Source organism: Ambystoma mexicanum, chromosome 8 (assembly GCF_040938575.1).
Source record: "Ambystoma mexicanum isolate Mex_15411 chromosome 8, UKY_AmexF1_1, whole genome shotgun sequence".
NCBI classification, from domain to species: domain Eukaryota; kingdom Metazoa; phylum Chordata; class Amphibia; order Caudata; family Ambystomatidae; genus Ambystoma; species Ambystoma mexicanum.
This window is the reverse complement of record NC_090929.1, coordinates 727912463-727932692: the sequence shown is the minus strand read 5'-3', so window position 1 is coordinate 727932692 and position 20230 is coordinate 727912463.

Below are 20230 nucleotides of genomic sequence, written 5' to 3'. Positions count from 1 at the left end.
GGGTGAGACCAAGACTGATTTGCCTATGGTCTTTCCCCTTTCTGTAATGTCTTAGCGGGTGAACAACGATGGTCTGGAGAGTTGCGCAGAGCAATTGCCAGAGGTTAAGATTAATTCTAAACCTTCCTGCCATCATCTCTTTATTTTTGTTTCGCCAGTGGGCACACCAGAAAAAGCAATCTGGCTCTTACTAGAGGTGTATGGTAGCACATTCAAGTCCCAACCTCGAATCTAACATCCCCTAGACTGTCAGTATATTAGAGTGAGCCCCCCAAAATGCCTTTAGCATTAGCAATGCTCATCAAATATATCCCAACATGCACGCTGGGGAGACCAACGTAAACACAGCTTGTTCTTCCTTATTTTCCTTCCCTTTCTGGCCACATTTCAGCACAGTAGGGGCCTCATTACGAGTTTGGAGGCAGCCATGGTGCTATTAGCACCATGGCTGCCTCCAAACCGGGCTCCATTACCGGTTGGGTGGGGCAGGAAGGTGGAGGTGACAGGGTGCAGAGAGGGGTGACAGGGCAGAGGGGCAAGGGCAGAAAATACCTGCAGAAGAGTGCAGGTGGGAGAAGGAGAGAGAGGTCCCCATCAATTAGTGAGGTTAGGGAGGGGTGCGGCTGGCTGGGAGGATTTCGGGCAGAGGGCGCAGAACAACCCCTGCTGTAGCAGAGGATGTATATGGAGAGGGTTTAGGAACGGCCCCTCCTCGAACTGCGCGAGGACAGTCTAGAGGGCACAGAAAGGCCCCTAGTGAGGAAGACCACAGGGCGGAAGAGAGGACACCTCACCCGAGAGAAGAGGACCAGGAAGGGGCTTCTGCAGCCCCACGAGAAGACGACGAAGGAGTGGCGTGGCGGATGCCCCGGGCTCACAAGGAGAGGATCTACTCGGCCCGAGCATGTTCTCACAGCAGCAAGGGTATTTCATGGGGGATGATGAAGGGATGGAAGAATATGTGGGGCAGTGGGAGGATGAAGGATTTAGGTCGGTAGGGAGGAGGGGGAGGGCAAGAAGGGCCTTAGGTGGGATTGTAAAAGACGGGAGCAAGGGGTTTGGGGGCAAGAGGTCGGGGGAATAACTGGCTGGGTGAGACCACTGACATGTTTTATCCCCGCAGCAGGAGCCCATTAAGGAGAGAGACGAGGAGTGTCAGAGTGGAGGCCAGGCTGCAGACGCGCAATGGAAGGGCAGAAAGAGGTGAGAGGGAAGGGGACTAGTCAACTGCATGGCAGAGGGGTGACACATGATCGGGGGTAAGAAGGGAAGGGTCATATTTGCAGGGGGTGAGGAGAGAGATTGGTGTACGGGCTATTGGAGCCTTGGTTGGAGAAAGGGAAAATTGCTCGGTGGAGGTACAGACAGACAAGGTGATTGAGCCATTGGCGCTCGAGGTACAGGTTTCAAAAGAAAAAGAGGTAGAGGTGAAGGGCAAGGATAAAAAGCTACCATACATGGGCATCACTAAACCTTTGGGAGCGCATTTGATGTCAGCAACTAAGGATAAGATACAAGCAGGGGAATTTGTGGATGTGTTTAAGTTGCTTCAAAGGGAAGTGAGAGCAAAAGAAAGTTCTAAGGAGGAGGAGAGGGAGCTGGCATTGCGCCCAAGGGTATCGGTTACGATCAGAAATTAGACGTCAGCATTTATTATCTACGCAAGTGTCTACTGTGAGAAATTTCCAGAGAGATGTGTGGCTCTGCTAAAATACATGGATGTGATTAGAAAGGCATTTACAAGTTTTGGGGGTTTTGCGTGGGTGCGCTACAATGAAGGGTTTAGAGCAAGGATGGCAGAGGACAGCCAGGCGGTCTGGGGTGAAATAGATATGGATCTCTTGCTGCAGTGGATGGCACCAATGAGGCCTGCCCCAACATTGCACACAGCAAGTGGTTTGCCTGTGCCTTTTCGGCCCTTTCTTGGTCGCCTCGCCCAGGAAGGGTGGGGGGAGGAGGCAGGGGGCAACACTCAGCGGCATGCTGGGCCTTTAATAAGGACGGCTGCACAAGGAACGTGTGTAGGTTCAGACATGAATTTAGCAAGTGTGCAGGGAAGCACCCACTTACTCAGTGGGTCCAGCAAGGAGACAGGGGGAGGGGGAGAGGAGCCGGCAGAGGGCTTGTGGGGAAAGGCTTTTACTCCAATTAAAGTGGAGGTGTTGGAGAGGAGGTGGGAATTTTATCCGAACAGGGAGGGGGCTGAAAGTTTGGGAGATGGTTTTCGTCATGTTTCAGGTTAGGTTACCAGGGGCCAAGGGTGCGTAGTTGGGCGGAGAATTTGAAGTCCGCTAAGGAAAATGTGGAGGTGGTGAGGGAGAAATTGGGTAAGGAGATAGCGGTGGGGAGGGTGGTAGGGCCATTTGATGATCTGCCAGGAGATTTAGTGGTATCCCCACTGAGTGTTGTACCCAAGAAGGTCCCGGGGGAATTTATATATTTTTTTTTAATTTTTTTTTATTTACTTGTTTATAATCAAAAGCATTTGATTTTTACAAGATGTTGATACGCAAAACAGAGAAAAACACATTTTGTAAAATAAATATCATAGATGCAGATAAAAAAGAGGAAAATAGAACTAAAAGAGGATAACAAGAAACAGAAAAATAATTGAAACCAGGAAACTAGGCACTTCACTACAGAAACTTTGTGTCTCAACATAAAAGAAAGTCACTGTTCTTTGAATTACTCTTGACTAGTTTGTAAGTTCTGGTTTAGACTCAATGCTGCTTCTAAAATCTTTACTGTCGCTGTCGACCACTTAGTTCTGTCTCCAGCAATCAGACGACACCACCATGTATTTTCCTCTCAGAGTGGTACGTCGTATATCAAAGGGAGCAAATAGGCTTCCCGCAAAAATGAGGTTCTAGTGCAAGTCATAAGTAAATGTCTCAGAGTTTCCACTTTTCCTGGGTCCAGACAGAATCTGCAAGTACGAGTGTCCATTTTCGTACGGATTGCTATGATTTTCTGCATTGGTAATTGATTGAATCTTATTTTCATAAAATTTTTCTGCATTTTTTTGTTGGGGAATTTTATGCAGTAGCTCATAGGTTGGTTAAGTTTATTTGTTGTTGCTGGTAAATGAGCCAGGAGTTTGTTTCCTATTGTTTTTTCACCAGTTTGGATCCAATCTGCTTGCGCTATTTTTGTCTTGATTCTGTTGGGGTTCGCGATCAGATCGTCTGCCGAACAAGCCAAATCTGATAGTTGTTTTGTGAGTTTTTGAACCCAATTATTTAGTGCTATGCAACGTCCTTGGTTAAGCTCTATCTGGACCAACTTGTAAATTGGAATGGTATCTGGAAGAATAATTTTCCGAAAGAGACGCATCTTGCTTTGGTCTACTGATGCTTGTAATGATAGTAAGCCCAATTCACCTCTTACAGCAGCAATTGCAGAGGATTTAGGCAGCCCTGACACGGCTTTCCATAGGTAGCCTTCCAGTTTGGTCCATATGGTGTTATCAATGTTCAATGCAGCGTCCATGCCGTAGATTATAGACAGAACTACCTTTTGTTTGTAGTATTGGATCGCTGGAAGAAGCGAGAATTTACCAAATTTCCGATCTACTAATTTCATTTGGATTGTCAGAGTTGTGGTCCTTGTCCATAGCGCTGAGATGATCGCACTTTCTGACCTTTTTGAATCTATCATGATTCCCCAGTATTTTATAGTAGACACGGATTCAAGTTTTGTGTTGTTTAAATACCAGTGGTCTTGATGGATCGTTAATGGACGACTTTTCCCCATCGTCAACATTTTTGACTTATGGATGTTTATCTCCAAGTCATTATTGCTGATGTAACTTGCCAGGTTCGTAAATTGGCGTTGGAGACCTATTTGGGTTTGATCCATCAGGATCAAGTCGTCAGCATATAACAATCTTGAGATTTCAGTATTGCCCAATTTAGGTGGAAAGGCTCTGACCGCTGGTTGTGTATGCTGGAAGTCTCCCATGAAGGTGATGAATAGGGCCGGAGCGAGCGGGCAGCCCTGTTTAACACCACGCTCTGATGAAAACTGGTCCGATAGCATCCCTTGCCGATTTAAGCGTACTCTTAGTTTAGTATCCGTGTGTAATGCGATCACCGGGCATAGGATCTTTTCAGGGCAATTCAACGTTTTTAATTTCGCCCATAGCCTTTGACGGATGATCTTGTCAAAGGCTTGTGTTAAATCGATAAACGCAATATAGACTGGAGGCGCACCATTCTTAACATTGTCCTTTACGATGTTCAAAATCAGGATGTTTATGCTGGTATTTGCGTTTTTTAACAAAGCCTGTTTGAAATGTATCTAGACAGGGCTCCGATCTCGCCCAGTTGTGAAATCTAGTTAATAGAAGGGTGGCGAAGATCTTCCCCATGATGTCAAGAAGGGCAATGGGGCGGTAGTTTGCTGGAATTTCTCTATTTCCCTTTTTATAAATGGTAACTATTACCGCCTCAGTCCAGGTTTTAGGTATTAGCCTAGTGATCGTACATTGCTTTAAAATTTTTTGTGATTAGGGCGACCCATTCCTCTGGGTGCTGCTTTAGATCGATATTGGTTAAGCCATCAGGGCCAGGCGCCCTAGAGGTTTTTAATTTCAGGATAGTTGCCAGAATTCCGTCACGATCTGCCAGATCTTCCCAAGGTGATGTTGTGCAGCATAGAGATTTGTTTGAAGTTTGCGAGATGGAAGCAAACTGAGCTGAGAAAAAGGTTATCCATGCCTGTTCTGAGACGGCGTTCGAGAGTTGGTTGTTTGTCACATCGTTTTTATCTTTGATCAGGGACCAGAATTCTCTTGGATTTTTTGTTGTTAGAGTTTTTAGCATTTGCTCTGAGTCATTCTGGTACATTGCTGCTTTATGGTGTCTCACCCAAGATTTGTAAGATCTTGTGGCAGCTTTGGCGTAGTCCTTTTGTACCTGATTATTGGAGACTTTAGCCAGACGGTTTAATTTACGCATCTGCTTTTTTTTCAAGGCTAGTTCTTTATCATACTCGTGGACCCCTTTTCCATTGGGTCGGTGACATAGACCCTTTTCTTTCCTATGCGGCAACAACAAGGGCATGTAATTTGGTCTACTTGTTGAGTCTATCTTTGTTTTACTGAGTGCATCAAATTTCTCTGCGATTTCCTTGATGTTGGTTGCTGTAAATTGGATTTGCGACGACTTTCGCGCTACCTCCACCTCAAAAGGATATATTTGCTTTGGAGTTGATTCGGACTCGAGAGTCATTATCAGAGGATTATGGTCGCTAAATTTTGTTCTGTATACCTCAAAATAGTCAACAAAGGGGAGGAAAGTATAGGAGACGTAAATATGATCCAGTGTTGCTGACGTTTCGGCACGTTCCCAAGTTGGAATTTGGGGTAAATGGCCTCTAGCTGGTGCGACATTGTAAAATTTTCTCTAGTCCATAAAATCAGTCCAAAGCACACCTCTCAGAGCAGAGGGGCAGAGATTTGGTGCTGCAGCAGTTTGATCAACTCTTGCGTTAAGGTCGCCACAGATTATGATGTAGTCAGTTTTCTCTTCAAGAAGGAATTTATCTATGGTTTCCGCGATGGTATCAAGAAATTCCATGTTACTTGTTCTCTGCGGGTTCCAGTAGACATTGATGATTCCGAGGTTGGATTTCATATTGCTTCTTGATATAGATTCTATATGGAACCACTCAACTAGTAGAGCTAACATGCCATATGATTCGGCCACTTTCTTTTTGCTAGAAATGCCCGATCCAATTTTAATTGCCGTTAGGAGGCCCGATGACGGTCTTCCAAACAAACCTTTAACTGCTGAAGAGATGTGTATGTCATATCCATCTAGTACTGGTGGTTCCATAAACCACGTCTCCTGGAGGCAGATAATATCAAAGTCACTCAAGTCAAAAGCATCTGGCTTGGTAAGGTGATTGTGACCCCTTGTGTTCCAAGAACACATGATACTCCTGTTCCGTCGTAAACATTCCAATGTTAGAGGTCCTGTAGGCGTCGCTGAATCTTTTAGTTGTTAATCTTGCTGGTTTGGGTTCAGAACCTTTTTTAACCATCTCCAAGGCCCCGTCGGTTCACGCTTTTTATTGTGGGCCCACTCAGCAGTTTCATCAGTGGACTCTGAGTGCCTGTAGATTTTCCCCCGTCTGGGATTTGAGCTCCAGTTACCTTCATGTTGGAATTTTCGATGATTTGTGTTGGTGTTCGACGAGTATAATCTCGATCTGAATCTCCCTCTGCTAAGTTCAGGTTTCTCCCTGAAAGCGACCGGCAGATCTGTAGTGTTTAGGTGGCGTTCCGAAAGGTCCACCGTCGCATTACTTCGGAGAGGAACAGCCTTTTCCGCACCTTCAAACACAGGAACTTCCTCTATCGAGAAGCCTAATTGAATTAAGGCGGCAATCACATCTTCGCCACCGTCCAGGTCCACGAGATTGTTCACATGAAGGTAAGTTTTAGCCTTCCCGTCTCTATGGTAAGGCTCCACCAATACAAGATCTGATGTTTTTAGAGATTTCAATGCCGGTATGCTGGTTAAGATTTTCAGGACCGTCTTTCTGTTCAAGACGAGGAAATTTTTCCCGGCTGCGAGTTGTTGCATTTTATAGACTCTGGTAGATGTTACTTTAGAATCGCACTGACGCCTTGTCTCCCCCGATATCTGTGTAGTATTTACATTTTTCGTCTTTTCAGGTATTTTTTCATGTTGTTTTAGCCGCACATCCCATTTTTTGGCCGATGGGTCCGCTGGTAGTTTTTCGCTCTCTTTATACATTGTAATTTTTGTTTTATTTGTGTTTGAAGGCAGGGATTTACTCACAATTTGTGGTTCTTCTCCATCATTTACGTTTAACTCCAAGTTTGTTTCCTCTTCGTTCAGATGGACCGTCAGGTCAAGAAATGACAAATTCCCCATTGAGCCTTGCTCATTTAGTTTGGAATTGTCAAGTTCGATTATAGTTTGTTCCATTTCTGAGTTACTGCCTACTGGGGCTTGAGGTGGCGCGTGGATAGTTGCAATCTTTTCCTGAGTCGAAGCAATTGCTTTAGGAGTTTTAAACATTGCTGGCGTTTTTGGGTGTTCTTTGCTTTTCTTCCCGTTTTGAAGCGTAGAGTTTGTGCCCTGGCTTCTAACGGCTTGATTTACCTTTGCACCTTTTGTTTGTAAATCCTTTGTATTTAAGGACAGAAGATGTTCTAACTGGGGGTTTTGCCTGTTTTCCCCAAGATTTCTTGCAGTGGTTAGTATGGTAATTAAAGATTCAAGCCGGGTAAGCTTTGAGTCCCATTGTTTCTCTTTCTCCACGTTTTGTTGGTTTTGGGCAGTAATGAAACCTTCCAAAAATGTTACTTTTGTGTTCAGGGCCGAAACAAGAGTTAAAGAATCCTTCATTGAATCGTTAATTGATTCATACAATTTTACAAAAGGTGCCAGCCCCACTGTTATGGCGGACATGATTGTAAGTAAGTCTGGCTTTTTTGTTGGCGTTTCTTTGGGAAGGTGGCCCACCATGTCACTTGGTCTTCTATTTCTAACTGGTGTTGAGGTGTCTTTTAGAAAGTCATTGTATGAAGACTGTCTTCCAGATGGAGGGTCAGATAGAAATATCTTTTGTCCATGCGTAACCAGCACAGGTGGGACGATCCTAGGAAGGGACTTATTCCTCAAATCCGGTTGGGCTGGTATTGGTGACGAAGTCTTTCTTTGGTTATTTACTTTCATTGGAGGGGAAATAGTTGATGGTATTAGTAGATTTTCCCCCTGTCCGGCTCTCTCCGAATGATGTGGGGGGACATCTTCATCGAGCAGATTTATTGTCTCTGTTTGTGCTCCCGTTCGACAAGGGTTGATCCTATCTCCTTGCACATCCCTGTCACCTCGGCTGCTGGATAGTGGGGTGGTAGAGTAACCACACTGGGCCTCAACTGCACTATGAGTGGAATCCGCTATTTTTTCTCTTTGTAGCGCCACTGGAGGTTATTCCAGCAGAACATCGAGCATTTCTGCATCGGAAAGTTCGGTGTCTGTTTGTGGTATCCTCTTTGTTTGTTTAAAAAAGAATTCTTTGAGCGTGTGTGGTGTCGGAAGATTTTGAAAGGTGGATTTGACTGAGTCACATTTTTTTTGTTTCTGAATTGTATCCCTTTTTAGTTGCTGGGAGCTATGCTCTAAATGTTCCCCCAGTTCCTTTCCACTCTTTCTTAATGATGCTCTTTTTTTTAATAGCGCCATTGCAATTTCTCTTTTCTGGGCAATGAGCTCACCAGTTACGGCATTTTGTCTGTTTCCCTGAGTTGGTCGATCTGGGGTTGCGTCCGTGAACCCATTCTCAATAACAGGCAAGGGAGCCTGTTGCTGCGAGTCTTTGCTTTGCCACGAGGTGGAGGCAGAGAGAAGCTCTGCGGTGGCGTCGCCTGAGTCTAACACAGGCTGATGTTTGGAAACGACAGCTTCCGCCTGTGAAAGGACTTGGTGGTCTGGGATATCTGAACCCTCGGCAAAAGTAGCGGGTGGCCCCATCACCCTCACCGATGGGGCGAGAGGGACGTGGGAGCCACAAGCAAACGCCGCCGCCGGCCTGGCGACCCGCAAGCTGAGATCAGCCGTGCGGGGTCGTACGACTCCGCTTGGCTCACTCTCACTCGCCGCAGCGGAGGCCTGCGGGGTGCCGACAGGCGATGGTGGCGGGCTCGTACTGAGCAGCGGTCTCCCAACGTCCAACCTTGGGTCTGTTTCAGCGTGAAAGGCCTCCCCTCGCTGGTCCACTGCAGCCTGGCCTCCAGGTATGATCAGGGGCGAGGGGGGGGACAAACTGTGTAAGTTGGAAACAGAAGGCTCGGGTTGGGGAGGTAGCAATGCCGGATACGATGTTTCACAGGATACGTTAATAGAATCCTCCTCCGAGCTTTCACTCGTTGCATTCTCCAAAGTGCCGTAGGAAATGTCGTTTGATGTTTTCTGAGCGGTCAAAGGGCTTACGACCTTACAGGACGCTTTCTCAAGAGGGTTCTCAAGGTGGCTAAAGTTCGTTTGGATGGGGGGCACTGAGGATCCTGAAGGTAGCGCTTTTTTCACTGGCATAGTGCCAGAGTTAGCGTTAATTCCACGGTTTTTCCTTGCCGTGTAAATTTTACGTGATTCTTTCTGCTTCTCAGGGAATAAAAATTTGCTCCTCAGTACCCTACCAGATGGGCTTTTTACTTGGGGATAAAGGGTGGAAAGTTCCGAGTTATCCGTAACACTTTCAGGTCTAGGAAGTAGGGGGTCCGTTTGCAAATCCATGCCTCCTTACCTCTTAGCTTCCGTAGACTGCTTCCTTACCATCCACCAAACAGCTGCACAACAGCCAGCGGCCTTTACTCCGTCGGGCTTAACACCGCAAGGGTGTGCTGGTCTCTGCTTTGTGGCCCTGGATAAGTCACGCGAGCAGTCACGTGATAGGCACAGTGCTCCGCCTCCTCCTGGAAGCGAGCGAGCGAGTTGGAAAGCGCGAGTTCGTAAGAACTCGCAGCGCACGTTTTCAGGTAGCAGCAGCGGCAGCAAGAGTGTTCTTTCCTCACAGGGATTTCAACTTCTGTCATGGCCTGAGGGCATGTCTTTCTACGGTTTTATTGCTCCAGAAGAGTGTGGGGCTGTATACGCAAGTGTGGATCATGCGGTGGGTTTGGTGAGGAAAGCGGGGTGTGGGGCCTTCATGGCCAAGTGCGACATTAAGGCGGCTTTCAGGTTGTTGCCGGTGCACCCGGAGGATTTGTGGCTGCTGGGAATGCCATTTGAGGACCGCATCTACATTGACAAAGCTTTGCCAATGGGGTGCGCAATTTCTTGCGCCTTGTTCGAGCGTTTCAGTTCCTTTTTGCAGTGGATTTTCTCATATAGTTCTGGTTTGGAAGGGGAACTACATTACCTAGATGATTTCCTGTTCATTAGTGGGCGGACAGAGAGAGGGAGTGCAGGGAGATGCTAAAGATGTTTCAGGACTTGATGGGAGAGTTGGGGGTGCCTTTGGCAGAAGACAAAGTGGAGGGACCAGCAGTAGTGTTAACCTTTTTAGGGATTGAATTAGACTCAGTGGCCATGACCTCACCCTTGCCGCAAGACAAGGTGAGCAAACTGGTAGGATTGCTGGAGAAAGCAGTGGGGGCTCGAAAGATGACGCTAGTGGAAATGCAGAGACTGGTGGGGCATTTGAATTTTGCATGCAAGGTGGTGGCCCCAGGGCGGACTTTTTGTAGGAACATGGCGCGGTCTATGGCGGGAGCAAAGTGCCCACATCATCGGGTAAGTGTTATCAGGTGCAGTTCGGGAGGACTGTAGGATTTGGCTGTGTTTTCTGGAGAGTTTTAACGGGGTATCCATGTGGTTGCAAGGGGATCCGGTGTCATGGGAAGTGCAGATATTTTCAGATGCAACAGGTGCGGGAGGGTTTGGAGTGTTTTGGGGAGGAAAATGGTGCGCGGAGAAGTGGCCATCGCGTTGTTTCAAGGAAGGGAGGAGCATAGCATTTCTTGAATTATTTCCTTTGTTGGTTGCAATGGAGTTGTGGGGGAAGGAGTTGCAGAACAGGAATGTGAATTTCAACATTGACAACGAATGCGTGGTTCATGTATTGAACAGGCAGTCGGCACGGGATCAGAGGGTGGCGAGACTGATGAGAGAGTTCGTTCTGCGTTGCATGGAATGGAATGTGGTGTTTAAGGCGACACATGTGCCGGGGAAGGATAATGGCATCGCTGATGCATTATCTCGTTTTCAATGGCAGATATTCTGTGGATTGGCTCCAGGAGCGGAACAGGAGGGGCAGCGGATTCCAGAGGAGCTGTGGAAGATAGGAAGCTGAGAGCCCTTTCCCAGGTGGGGGGTTTGCTTGCCCCGGCATCTAGGGAGGCATACAGGAGAGCATGGGAGGAGTTCATAAAAGGGGGAGCTTGTAGTTGAAGGGTAGAGGGGATGCGGAAGAGCGGAGAAGGGATGATGTCACTGACTTCCTCTTGAGGTGCATGGATAAGGGTTGGTCTAAGGCAACTATAATGGGGAAGATGGCAGGGATTGCTTTCTATGGGAAATGGTTTTGGGGTTTTCAGCCGAGCAGTGGAGAAATGGCGACCAGGATGTTGGAAGGATGGGCAAGGGAGAGTAGAAGGGAAAAGGACAAGAGGAGACCGGTATCTGCGGACCTACTAGCCAGATTGTGTCGGGCATTGAGGGGGGGTTTGCTGGTCGGCTTGGGAGGGAGAGTTGTTTGCGACTTGCTTTACATGGCTGTTCTTTGGGGCCTCTAGGGATTCTGAGCTGGTGGGAGGAAAGAGTGGGGAAAGTGGACTGTGCTGGGAAGATGTTTATTTTACAGAGTTAGGGCTGGACATCAGGATTAAGAGTTCTAAGACAGATCAAAAAGGAAAGGGTTCTTGGATTTTGCTGGGTCGGGGGAGCAAGGATTTGTGCCCAGTACGGACAGGTTTGGCTTGGAAGGAGCTATGTGGGGGAAGGACAGGTTTGGTTTTTCAGCATGAGGATGGGGCGGCAGTATCAGCTGCGCAGGTTTTGGGGGTCCTATGAAAGGTTTTGTTAGGGGTAGGGGAAAAGGCGCAGGAGTTTGGAACTCATTGATTTAGGATGGGTGCAGCATCTGAAGGTAGTAGATTGTGCTTATCGGAGGATAAGGTGAAAAGTTTGGGACGGTGGAAGTCCGGGAAATACAAAGGGTACGTCAGGGACTTGGGTAAAGGGGACGTTTGAAATAAGGTTTTGGGGGATTTCAGGAGTGTTGAATGAGGTAGGTTGGTTGTGATTTGAAAGTGATATTGTAATTTCTTTTTCAGATGCTGCTCGGAGGCTGGGGGAGATGCCGCAGATTTGGATTGTGGGCCACTCTATTGTTAAGTGGGCGGGGAAGAAGGCAGAGAAAAGGGTTTTTGGCAAGCAATTGGGTTGCAGCTACAAAGTGGCATTGGTAAAATGGTCCGGTTTAGGGGGGCTTCGGTGGAATCAGCTGCTGCCTATATTGGCGGGGTTGAGGGAACACTATGGGTCACCAGAGGGGGTGATAATTCATGCAGGGAAGATACAGGTGTGGCTCTTCTTAGAAAAATGAAAAGGGATTTCGTATAGGTCCGGGAAATGTGGCCCCAAGCATGTGTATTTTGGACTAAGTTGTTGCCACTGAGAGTTTGCAGGGGAGCGAGAAGTGAGGGAGCAATTGAGCGGGCAAGGAAGGGAATAAATAGAGAGATGGGAAAATGTTGTGCCCCGGAGGAGGTGAAGGTTTTAGAACACAATTTATGAAGGTTTCAAGATCTTCAGAGAGGATGGCGTCCACTTGTCAGTTTATGGGAATAGTTATTATCTGGCGGATTTGACCTTGCAGGTGGAAGAGATAGTAAGGAGTTGGAAGTAGAAAGAAGTGGTAGGGGTGGGGCAGAAAGAACACCTTGGTGGAGGGTTTTTCTGTTGCCGGGGGCATGGCCCCTTTAGATGTGGGGGAGTGAAGCACAATGGGGGAATAGCGCAGGAAAGGATGGGGGTGGTGCTGTTTGTAGAAACAGGCTATCCCGGGGGAACAGGTATTGACCCTGGAGAGGCATGGCCTCAGGGAGAAAGCGGGACGCCTTGAGAAGATGGTAAGGAGATGCTAGGGACCAAGGGATAGTTAGGATAGTTAGGGAGGAAGTCGAACTATTTAATTATTTATTTGTTGGGGAAAATGAAAGTGTTGAATTATTAAACTATTAAATTGTTTGTTAAAACATTTTGTTAGTCTGTAAGGCCATGGGAGCCAGGTCAGCGGTTATTTGTGAGCTTTGGCCTGTCACATTAAAGGGACCTTTTCCACTACAAGCGAGTCTGGGTGTTTTGTGCAGTCTGACAGGCTGGGGCATTAGATGGGAAAGTTCTGAGGTAAAATTTCTGTTGCTGATGTGGCAGGTCAGACTGGCTGCAGGTCATAAGAAGGTGGAGCTTGCTGTCTAGGGGAGTTCTGTGGTATTTGAAGTTGTTTGGTTGCCGGTGGCATGGCCCCTTTAGATGTGGGGGGAGTGAAGCACAATGGGGGAATAGCGCGGGAAAGGATGCTGGTGGTCATTCTGTTTGCACAAACGGGCTACCCCGGGGGGGAACAGATATTGAACCTGGAGGGGCATGGCCCCCGGGAGAAAGCGGGACACATTGAGAAGATGGTAAGGAGACAATAGGGACCAAGGGATAGTTAGGAAGGAAGTGGAACTATTTAATTATTTATTTGTTAGGGAAAATGAAAGTGTTAAATCCACCTTTTCCACTCCAAGCGAGTCTTGGTGTTTTGTGCAGTAAGCCAAAAAGAAATTACTCCACATTGGAGCGGGGAGGGACTGTGAATGGAGCAGCCCTACCGCAGTGAGGCCTGTAGTGGCAATCGTCTGTGCTGCCTGTAATAAGGAAAGGAAGCCTCCTGACTGGGGGGAGGGAATAGGGAAGGGGATGCGTGGTGCGGCACTGCTCCGGCCCGGAGCTGTAATGAAGGTAGCCCCGCTGCACTCAAGATGAGCCTGGGCTGCCCAGTGGTGAATAAATATGGAGGAGCACTCCATGTAGGCACTATTAATACAAGCAGGCAGAGCCCTGATGCAGTGTGCCAGAGGCCCCATCTGCAGTTTATCCTGGGCCCACCAGCGGTAACCGTCTGAAATGCTCCACGTCAGAGCATAGGTAATGACATGCACATGGCCCTGGGCAGAACGTCCGGTCTGCCGGGCGGTGAAATCAGCGGCTCCATGCCAGAGCAAAGATGGAATGTGCTCCGGGGCCGGAGCTGGGGATGTGACAGTCGCGGGTCCCGTAATAATGTGCTCTGTCACAGAGCGAATAGGAAAAATGCGCACGGCCCTCTGAAGAGCCTGGGACCAAGGGTGATGAAAGTAAGGATGCGCCGGCGCAAGGAAAAGGAAATGTATGCCCCCCCCTCACATCCAGGGCCATCGGCGGTGCCTGTGTGGCCAACTCCACGTTGGGGCAAGGAGGAAAAGGTGGAACGCTTACATGCTGTGCACGAAAAGGAAACCTCCTGTCGAACCCGGGCCCTGCAGATGGGGAGGGGAAGTACAACATGCCCTGCCTGTACTATGCAGAAGGAGAATACATGGCCCGCTGCAGATCCCAGGCCCCCGATGAAATAAAGTGTGCTCTGGGTGAAGGTGTAGCACTTCCAGGTTGGCGCTATGAAGAAAAATAGAGACATATGGCCCCCCAGTGATCCTGGGCCCATGGGCGGTGACAGACAAAAGTGGAGCACCAGCAGATGGTGTGTCTGAAGACTGCCACCAGCGTCGCCCTGCCCGCCAAGCAAGTGACCTTATCGCCCTTCTACTGGTGTGCACTCTCTACTGCTGGCAGTGCAAGGCCAATGACTCCTGCTGGGGGGTGCTGAATAAAAAAGTGTCCCTAACACCCTGCCAGTAGAAAAACACTGCCCCAGTGTCTCCCTACAATTGGTGGGAACCCTCTGCAAATGGCAGTTTCCTGCCCACACTCCTGCTTGAGGGAAAGAACTATGCAAGTGGCCGCATAACCCTGCCACTGGTGTGCATCCTGCCGGGCTCACCATACATGGACCAAGGCGATGTGGTCCTGGGTGCGATTCTTGCCTCTCCCAAGCTGAGACATCACATGCCCCATCAACAAGCAGTGACTCCTGTCAGGGGAAGGTGAAGAAGTGGCCAAGACACCCTGTCATTGGGGTCCAGACAACAAAAGTCTTGCAGCCCGCAAGCCCACCACCCAGAAGAAGTGCTAGGGGCAAGAGAGAGTTGCAGCTCTGGATGGGATGGGAATTGCGTAAGCCACAGCCATCAGATTTATGACACCCGATGACCAGAGTTTGACCTGGAACACAAACATACGTAAACATCAGAAACATGTGTTCCCGCAGCTTAGTAGTAGCTAGATATGGTTACCCTACCCCATGAAGCTGCAAGACAATGCTTCACGCTTAAATAATTGTTGTGGCCTCTGTCACACCATGAAGCACCGGCTGGGGGCTCAGTACCACTACCCATAGAGTTCCACAATTGAGCCTTGGTAGCAGCTCTATGCCAAAGGTATACCCCCTTGTGACAACAAAGCAGCGAAATCCGTGGTATTACCTTGGGCCTACATCCGTAAGCTGAGACATTCCCAAGACACCAATTATTGAGGTGCATTGTGGAATCAGGTAAGCCAACTGTGCCCATCGCCAAATCTGAAGAACAACTCCAATGTGTTGGGACCCCCAATCCATTGGCCCTTGCTAATCCGACAAAAACATGTGAGCTCATCCTCTGGCCCTCAAACCATGTGGGCCAGAGGATGAGCTAATCTTCATAGATCCAAAGGGCGCCTGTTGCTGGGCTCCATAATCCACTTCCAGGGAGTATGCCTGCTGTGCCATCCATAGGTCATTCTGAAACTGCGGCGGATCCCCCGCATCCTTGGGTCTTGCTGGCCCCTAAACCAGAAGTGTTATGGTTAGATGAATCAATCACCATAAATCCAACAGCTGCTGGTTGTCGGCTGACACAATTCACATCCAGAGTCTCTGCCGGCTGTGCCATTCATCTGTTGGGGCCCAAGATGTCACTAGAAAAACAAGAAAAATATATAGATTGAGAATAAAGCATATTTTACATAACGAGCATCAGCGCGTTACAATATTCGCCAACAATATTACAACTCTAGCAGCACACAGCGTGTTGCAATGTCAGCGTCACAACCAAGCACAGGACCCCTAAGAAATTGAAATTCCAATCTGTTTATATACAAGAATAGCAGCTATCACACTTCCCCAAAAATGGGATCTCAACCGCATACTCAGAGCAAGTCGAGCTCAGCCGGGCAAACTATAAATTCACATTGTCAATATTCTATAAAACAGAGCGAAAAATAAAAACTGTAATTTAAATTCCTAGCACCCAATATTTTCACTACAGTTTCCATTAACAAAATCTGCCATGCCGGCAGTTTTTACAAAATAAACTGCGGCACCAGTGTTTCAACCGCCTGTGTTATCTTTGACAAGGTTAGCAAAAATCTTGCATTGTTAGCATTGTCAATATTGTGGAAAAGACACTGCTAAAGTTATAAACTGTAATTTAAATTGTATCGCCCAATATCACCCATACAACTCACAATTAACAAACACTCATTGCAGCTTGCACATGTTAAAGTTGATGTTAAAGATCATTTGTACCACGCACTATCACGGTAGCCGGAATAGGTAGAGCGAGAGTTTTCATGTCCTGTTGACAGCTTCAGTTTGGTTTGCAGCGTTCGCTGAGCTTTCTTGTAATTAATGGCTTGGTAGATTCCTGTCTGCTGTTGTGCATGGGTATGTGAGGTTTGTTTTTCATTGCAGTGTGGTTAATTGGATGCAGATTGCTGTGCAGATAGGTGGTTGTGTTTGCATTGCTTTGGAGAAGTCTATGCAGAGCTTTACGTTTTTACGGTGGTTAGTAAGGGTTATTCTTACCTTGTTGCTTTAGACTTCCGTGCTCATTGTCGATGTCTGTGCTGTGAGTTGGGTGATTTGTAGGGGTTTCTTCACTGTGTTTTGCTCATGGCGGTGGCGCTCCTCTGTAATTGTCTAATGGTTTGTGGGCAAGAGGTTGTGCAGGCCTCCCCCATCACCGAGCTGGAGATGGCTAAGGGATTAGGGGTTTGGTTGTATCTCCGGGTTTCTTGTGCCTGATCCCCACCCACAGAGGACCGGCTGCAGTAAGCCCTCCTTGGGTGCCCATTATTGGTTGATGCTTCCTGTGATTTTCTCATGTTTTGTGGGTATGAAGTTGTGCGGGCGACCCCCGCCCCCTGGCTGGAGCTGGCTAGGGATAGGTGGTTTTGGTTGTCTCCCCAGGTATCTTGTGTATGATCCCCACCATAGGGGATCCGGTGTACTAGGCATCCTGGGGGTACCCGTTATTGGTTAATGCTCCCCTGCATGTAGCTGGGGTGCCCAATTATGGGGTAGTGACTAGAGTGGGGTATTGATGGAGTGGTTCTTTTGGGCTCTCTACTGGCTTGTTCCTTCCCTGTATACTCTTTAGGTTGTGCTCTTTTTCCAGTGGATTCTTTATTTTTCCAAGTCGTTCCCGTCTGATTCTCAGGTGAAGAGCCACATTTTAAGTCGTTTTCTGAATTTTAAGTGATCTTTTGTATTGCTTATTTCTTTTGGGATGCAGTTCCAAGTTTTTTCTGCCAGGTGAGAGAAAGACGACCCCTGCACGTTTTCTTTTTTTGTATGGTTTCGGTCCTAGGTGAACATTGTTGCTTGATTTGAGTGGTCTTGCCGGTAGGTAGATGGTTATTTTCTTTTTTAGGAAGTCTGCTCCTTGGCCGTGGATAGCTATGTGCATTAAGTGCATTGTTTTAAACCTTATTCAGTGTTTGATGGGTAGCCAATGTAGCATTTTTAGCGCTGCAGTGGTGTGGTTCCTTTTTGGTAGTTTGAGCAGGAGTCTGGCCGCTGCGTTTTGGATGCCATTTTCTTTAGTAGACGTTCCGTCATTCTTAGGTGTAGGCTATTCTGGACATGATTATAATTATTATATTAATAACAATTGGTTATTTATAATGCACTTAATATCCAGAGGTTTCTAAGCGCAGACCCGGGGATCGAACCTGTGTTGCTCTGCGTCATGTTGCCCCTGAGCTATCCTCCCCCTCATGATGAAGGATAAGATAGTAAGTGTTTTATGGGTAAAGAAAAGGAAAGTTGGGATCTTTTTTACTGTGTGCAGGAGGAAGAAACATTTCTTGATTATTGTTTGTTGTCCATCAGGACTCCAAGATTTTTGACTGTTGGCGACAGCGTCGGTACAGTTTCTAGTTCTGTGGGCCATGCAGTGGTTGTTTTCTCGGTTTTTGGATACAACCATTATTTCTATTTTGCATGGGTTGAGTTTTAGGCTGTTTGTGTTCATCCATTCATAGAGTTCTTATAGACAGCCTTCCAAGGTTGGGTTTTCTTCTTGTGTGTCTTCTATTTTGCAGATGATTTGTGTGTCATCTGCATAGTTGTTGCATGTAAGTCCATGTTTTTTTAATGAGCTTGATTAGTGGAGTCAGGTAGATATTGAGGAGCAGTGGGGATAGGGATGATCCTTGTGGTACTCCACAGTTGGTGTCTCTTGGAGTGGATTTGAAAGGTTTGATCCAGACTGTTTCTGTTGTGTCTCTTAGGAATGATTTAATCCAGAGTAGGGCTAGGTCAGTGATTCCGATTTCTTCTAGTCTCTTGATGTGGATGTCAAGGCTGACTGTGTTGAAACACTCTGGAGAGGTCCAGAAGTATCAGAGCTGAGCTTGTGTCAGAGTCTGCATTTGTCTTTAGATCATCCCAGATTGAGAGGAGTGCTGTCAGTTCCTCTTTTAGGGCTAAAGCCGACGTATGTCTGGTCCAGCAATTAGTGCTTTTCTATATCTTCCTCTGTTAGTCCCTAGGTCTGTAGTTGGAAAGGTCTTTCACATTGCCTGTCGTGTTCTTGAGGAGTGATTTGATGCATGCCAATTTGAAAGATCGCAGTTCTTTCCATGTTGTGAGTGATTGGTTGAAGATGTTTCTCTAACATTTCATGGGTGTGCCCTGTGTGAGGACTGATATGTATATGTCTGGAGGGCAGGGGTCCATGGGGGAGCCTGCTTTTTTTATATTTCTTACCATCTTGACGAACGTCTCTACTGATATTTGGGGGAAGCTTTGGAGTTTGTTCTGGGGATCCTCGGTTGGGGGATGCGTTGTGTATTTTGGTTGACTGGTCTGTTTTGTATGATTTGGTGTATTTCGCTGATTTTGTTTTTGAAGTGGCTTGCGAGGTTGTTTCATAGTTTCAGCGAGGATACCAGGGTCTTGTTGCATCCAGTTAGGGTCCTCATTTCGTTTATGATGTTGAGCAGTTTGTTTTTAGTGTTAGTGGCTTTGGTGATTCAGTTGTAGTATTTCTTTTTGTCCTTTTGGATTTCCTTTTTGTATGAGTGGATTTGTCATTGAAATTGTGATTTATCTGCCCGGTCGTATTTTTTCCTCCATTCTAGTTCCAGCTTCTTATTTTTTTTTACATGGCACCGATGAAGGGAGTGAACCATTTTGCCATTGTTCTCCTGTGTGATGGGGTGAAGAGTTTTTCCTTGGAGATATTGTCAATTGTTTCAGTGATCCATTTATTACATTTTTCTGTCAAGATCGAGTTCGTCCAGGTTGGAGGTTGATGGTTTTGTGAGCTTGAGTAGTTCTACTACGTTCCTATCTTTGATGGTCTTCCAGTTTCATTTTATGACAGTTGGGAGTTTGTTGGGTTGTTTGGATGCTTTCGTAGGTAGCCTGATCACAAATGGAATAATTTGGTGGTCGCTCCAGAGTATCTGTATTGGCAGTTCCGTGGTGATGAGGTTTCTGTTACCGAAGATTGCGTCAAGTGTGTCCCCCGCTGTGTGTGTTGCTCCTTTAACCAGCTGATGTAATCTCATTGTTTTGAGTTGCTTGACTAGCGAATTTTGCGAGTTTGCTTTTTCTTCTTCCAACCAGATTTTGAAGTCCCTGAGGATTATCAGGTGTTCGTGTTCGATGGCTAAGTTGGTGATGGCTTCTGTGAAGGTGTCCATGAATTCTGCATCGTATGTTGGTGGTCTGTAAACCAGAATGAATTTGAGATTTGTTTTGGGGTTCATTGTCAGGTGAAGGATTAGGGATTCACAGTTTATGATGTTTAGCCGTTTTCCTGTTTTTATTTTCAGATGTTCTTGTATACCATTGCAAGTCCTCAACCTCTTTTTTTCCTGTTTATCTGTCAGCAATTGTGACTAAATGCTACCAAAAATATTCTTAATAAACTGCACAACCTTTTCACATAAATATATTATCACAGAATTCTACAAATACTTTTTTAAACTACACGCTTGTCATTAAATGCCCACAATTGTTTCATTTGAAAGTAAATACACTGCACCTTTTTTTTCTTTCTGAAATAATCTGCCTAAAAGAGAGTAGGCCTGTTTTCAGTTAAAGGCCTTCCAGGGGGTCCACTGGCCCATGCTCTCAGATAACAAGCTTCTATGCAAATCTGCTGACAGTTCAAACTAATTATCCACATCCCAGGGAATCAGCAGATTCTGGGGTTCAAATCGATATTTCTGCTGGTGCCTAAAGTCTGCTTTTAAACATTAAGGCCTACATTCACAAGCATGCTGCTTTGTTATCAGCACCCACAGCTTATTGTATATTTGCAAATGGTTGGCCC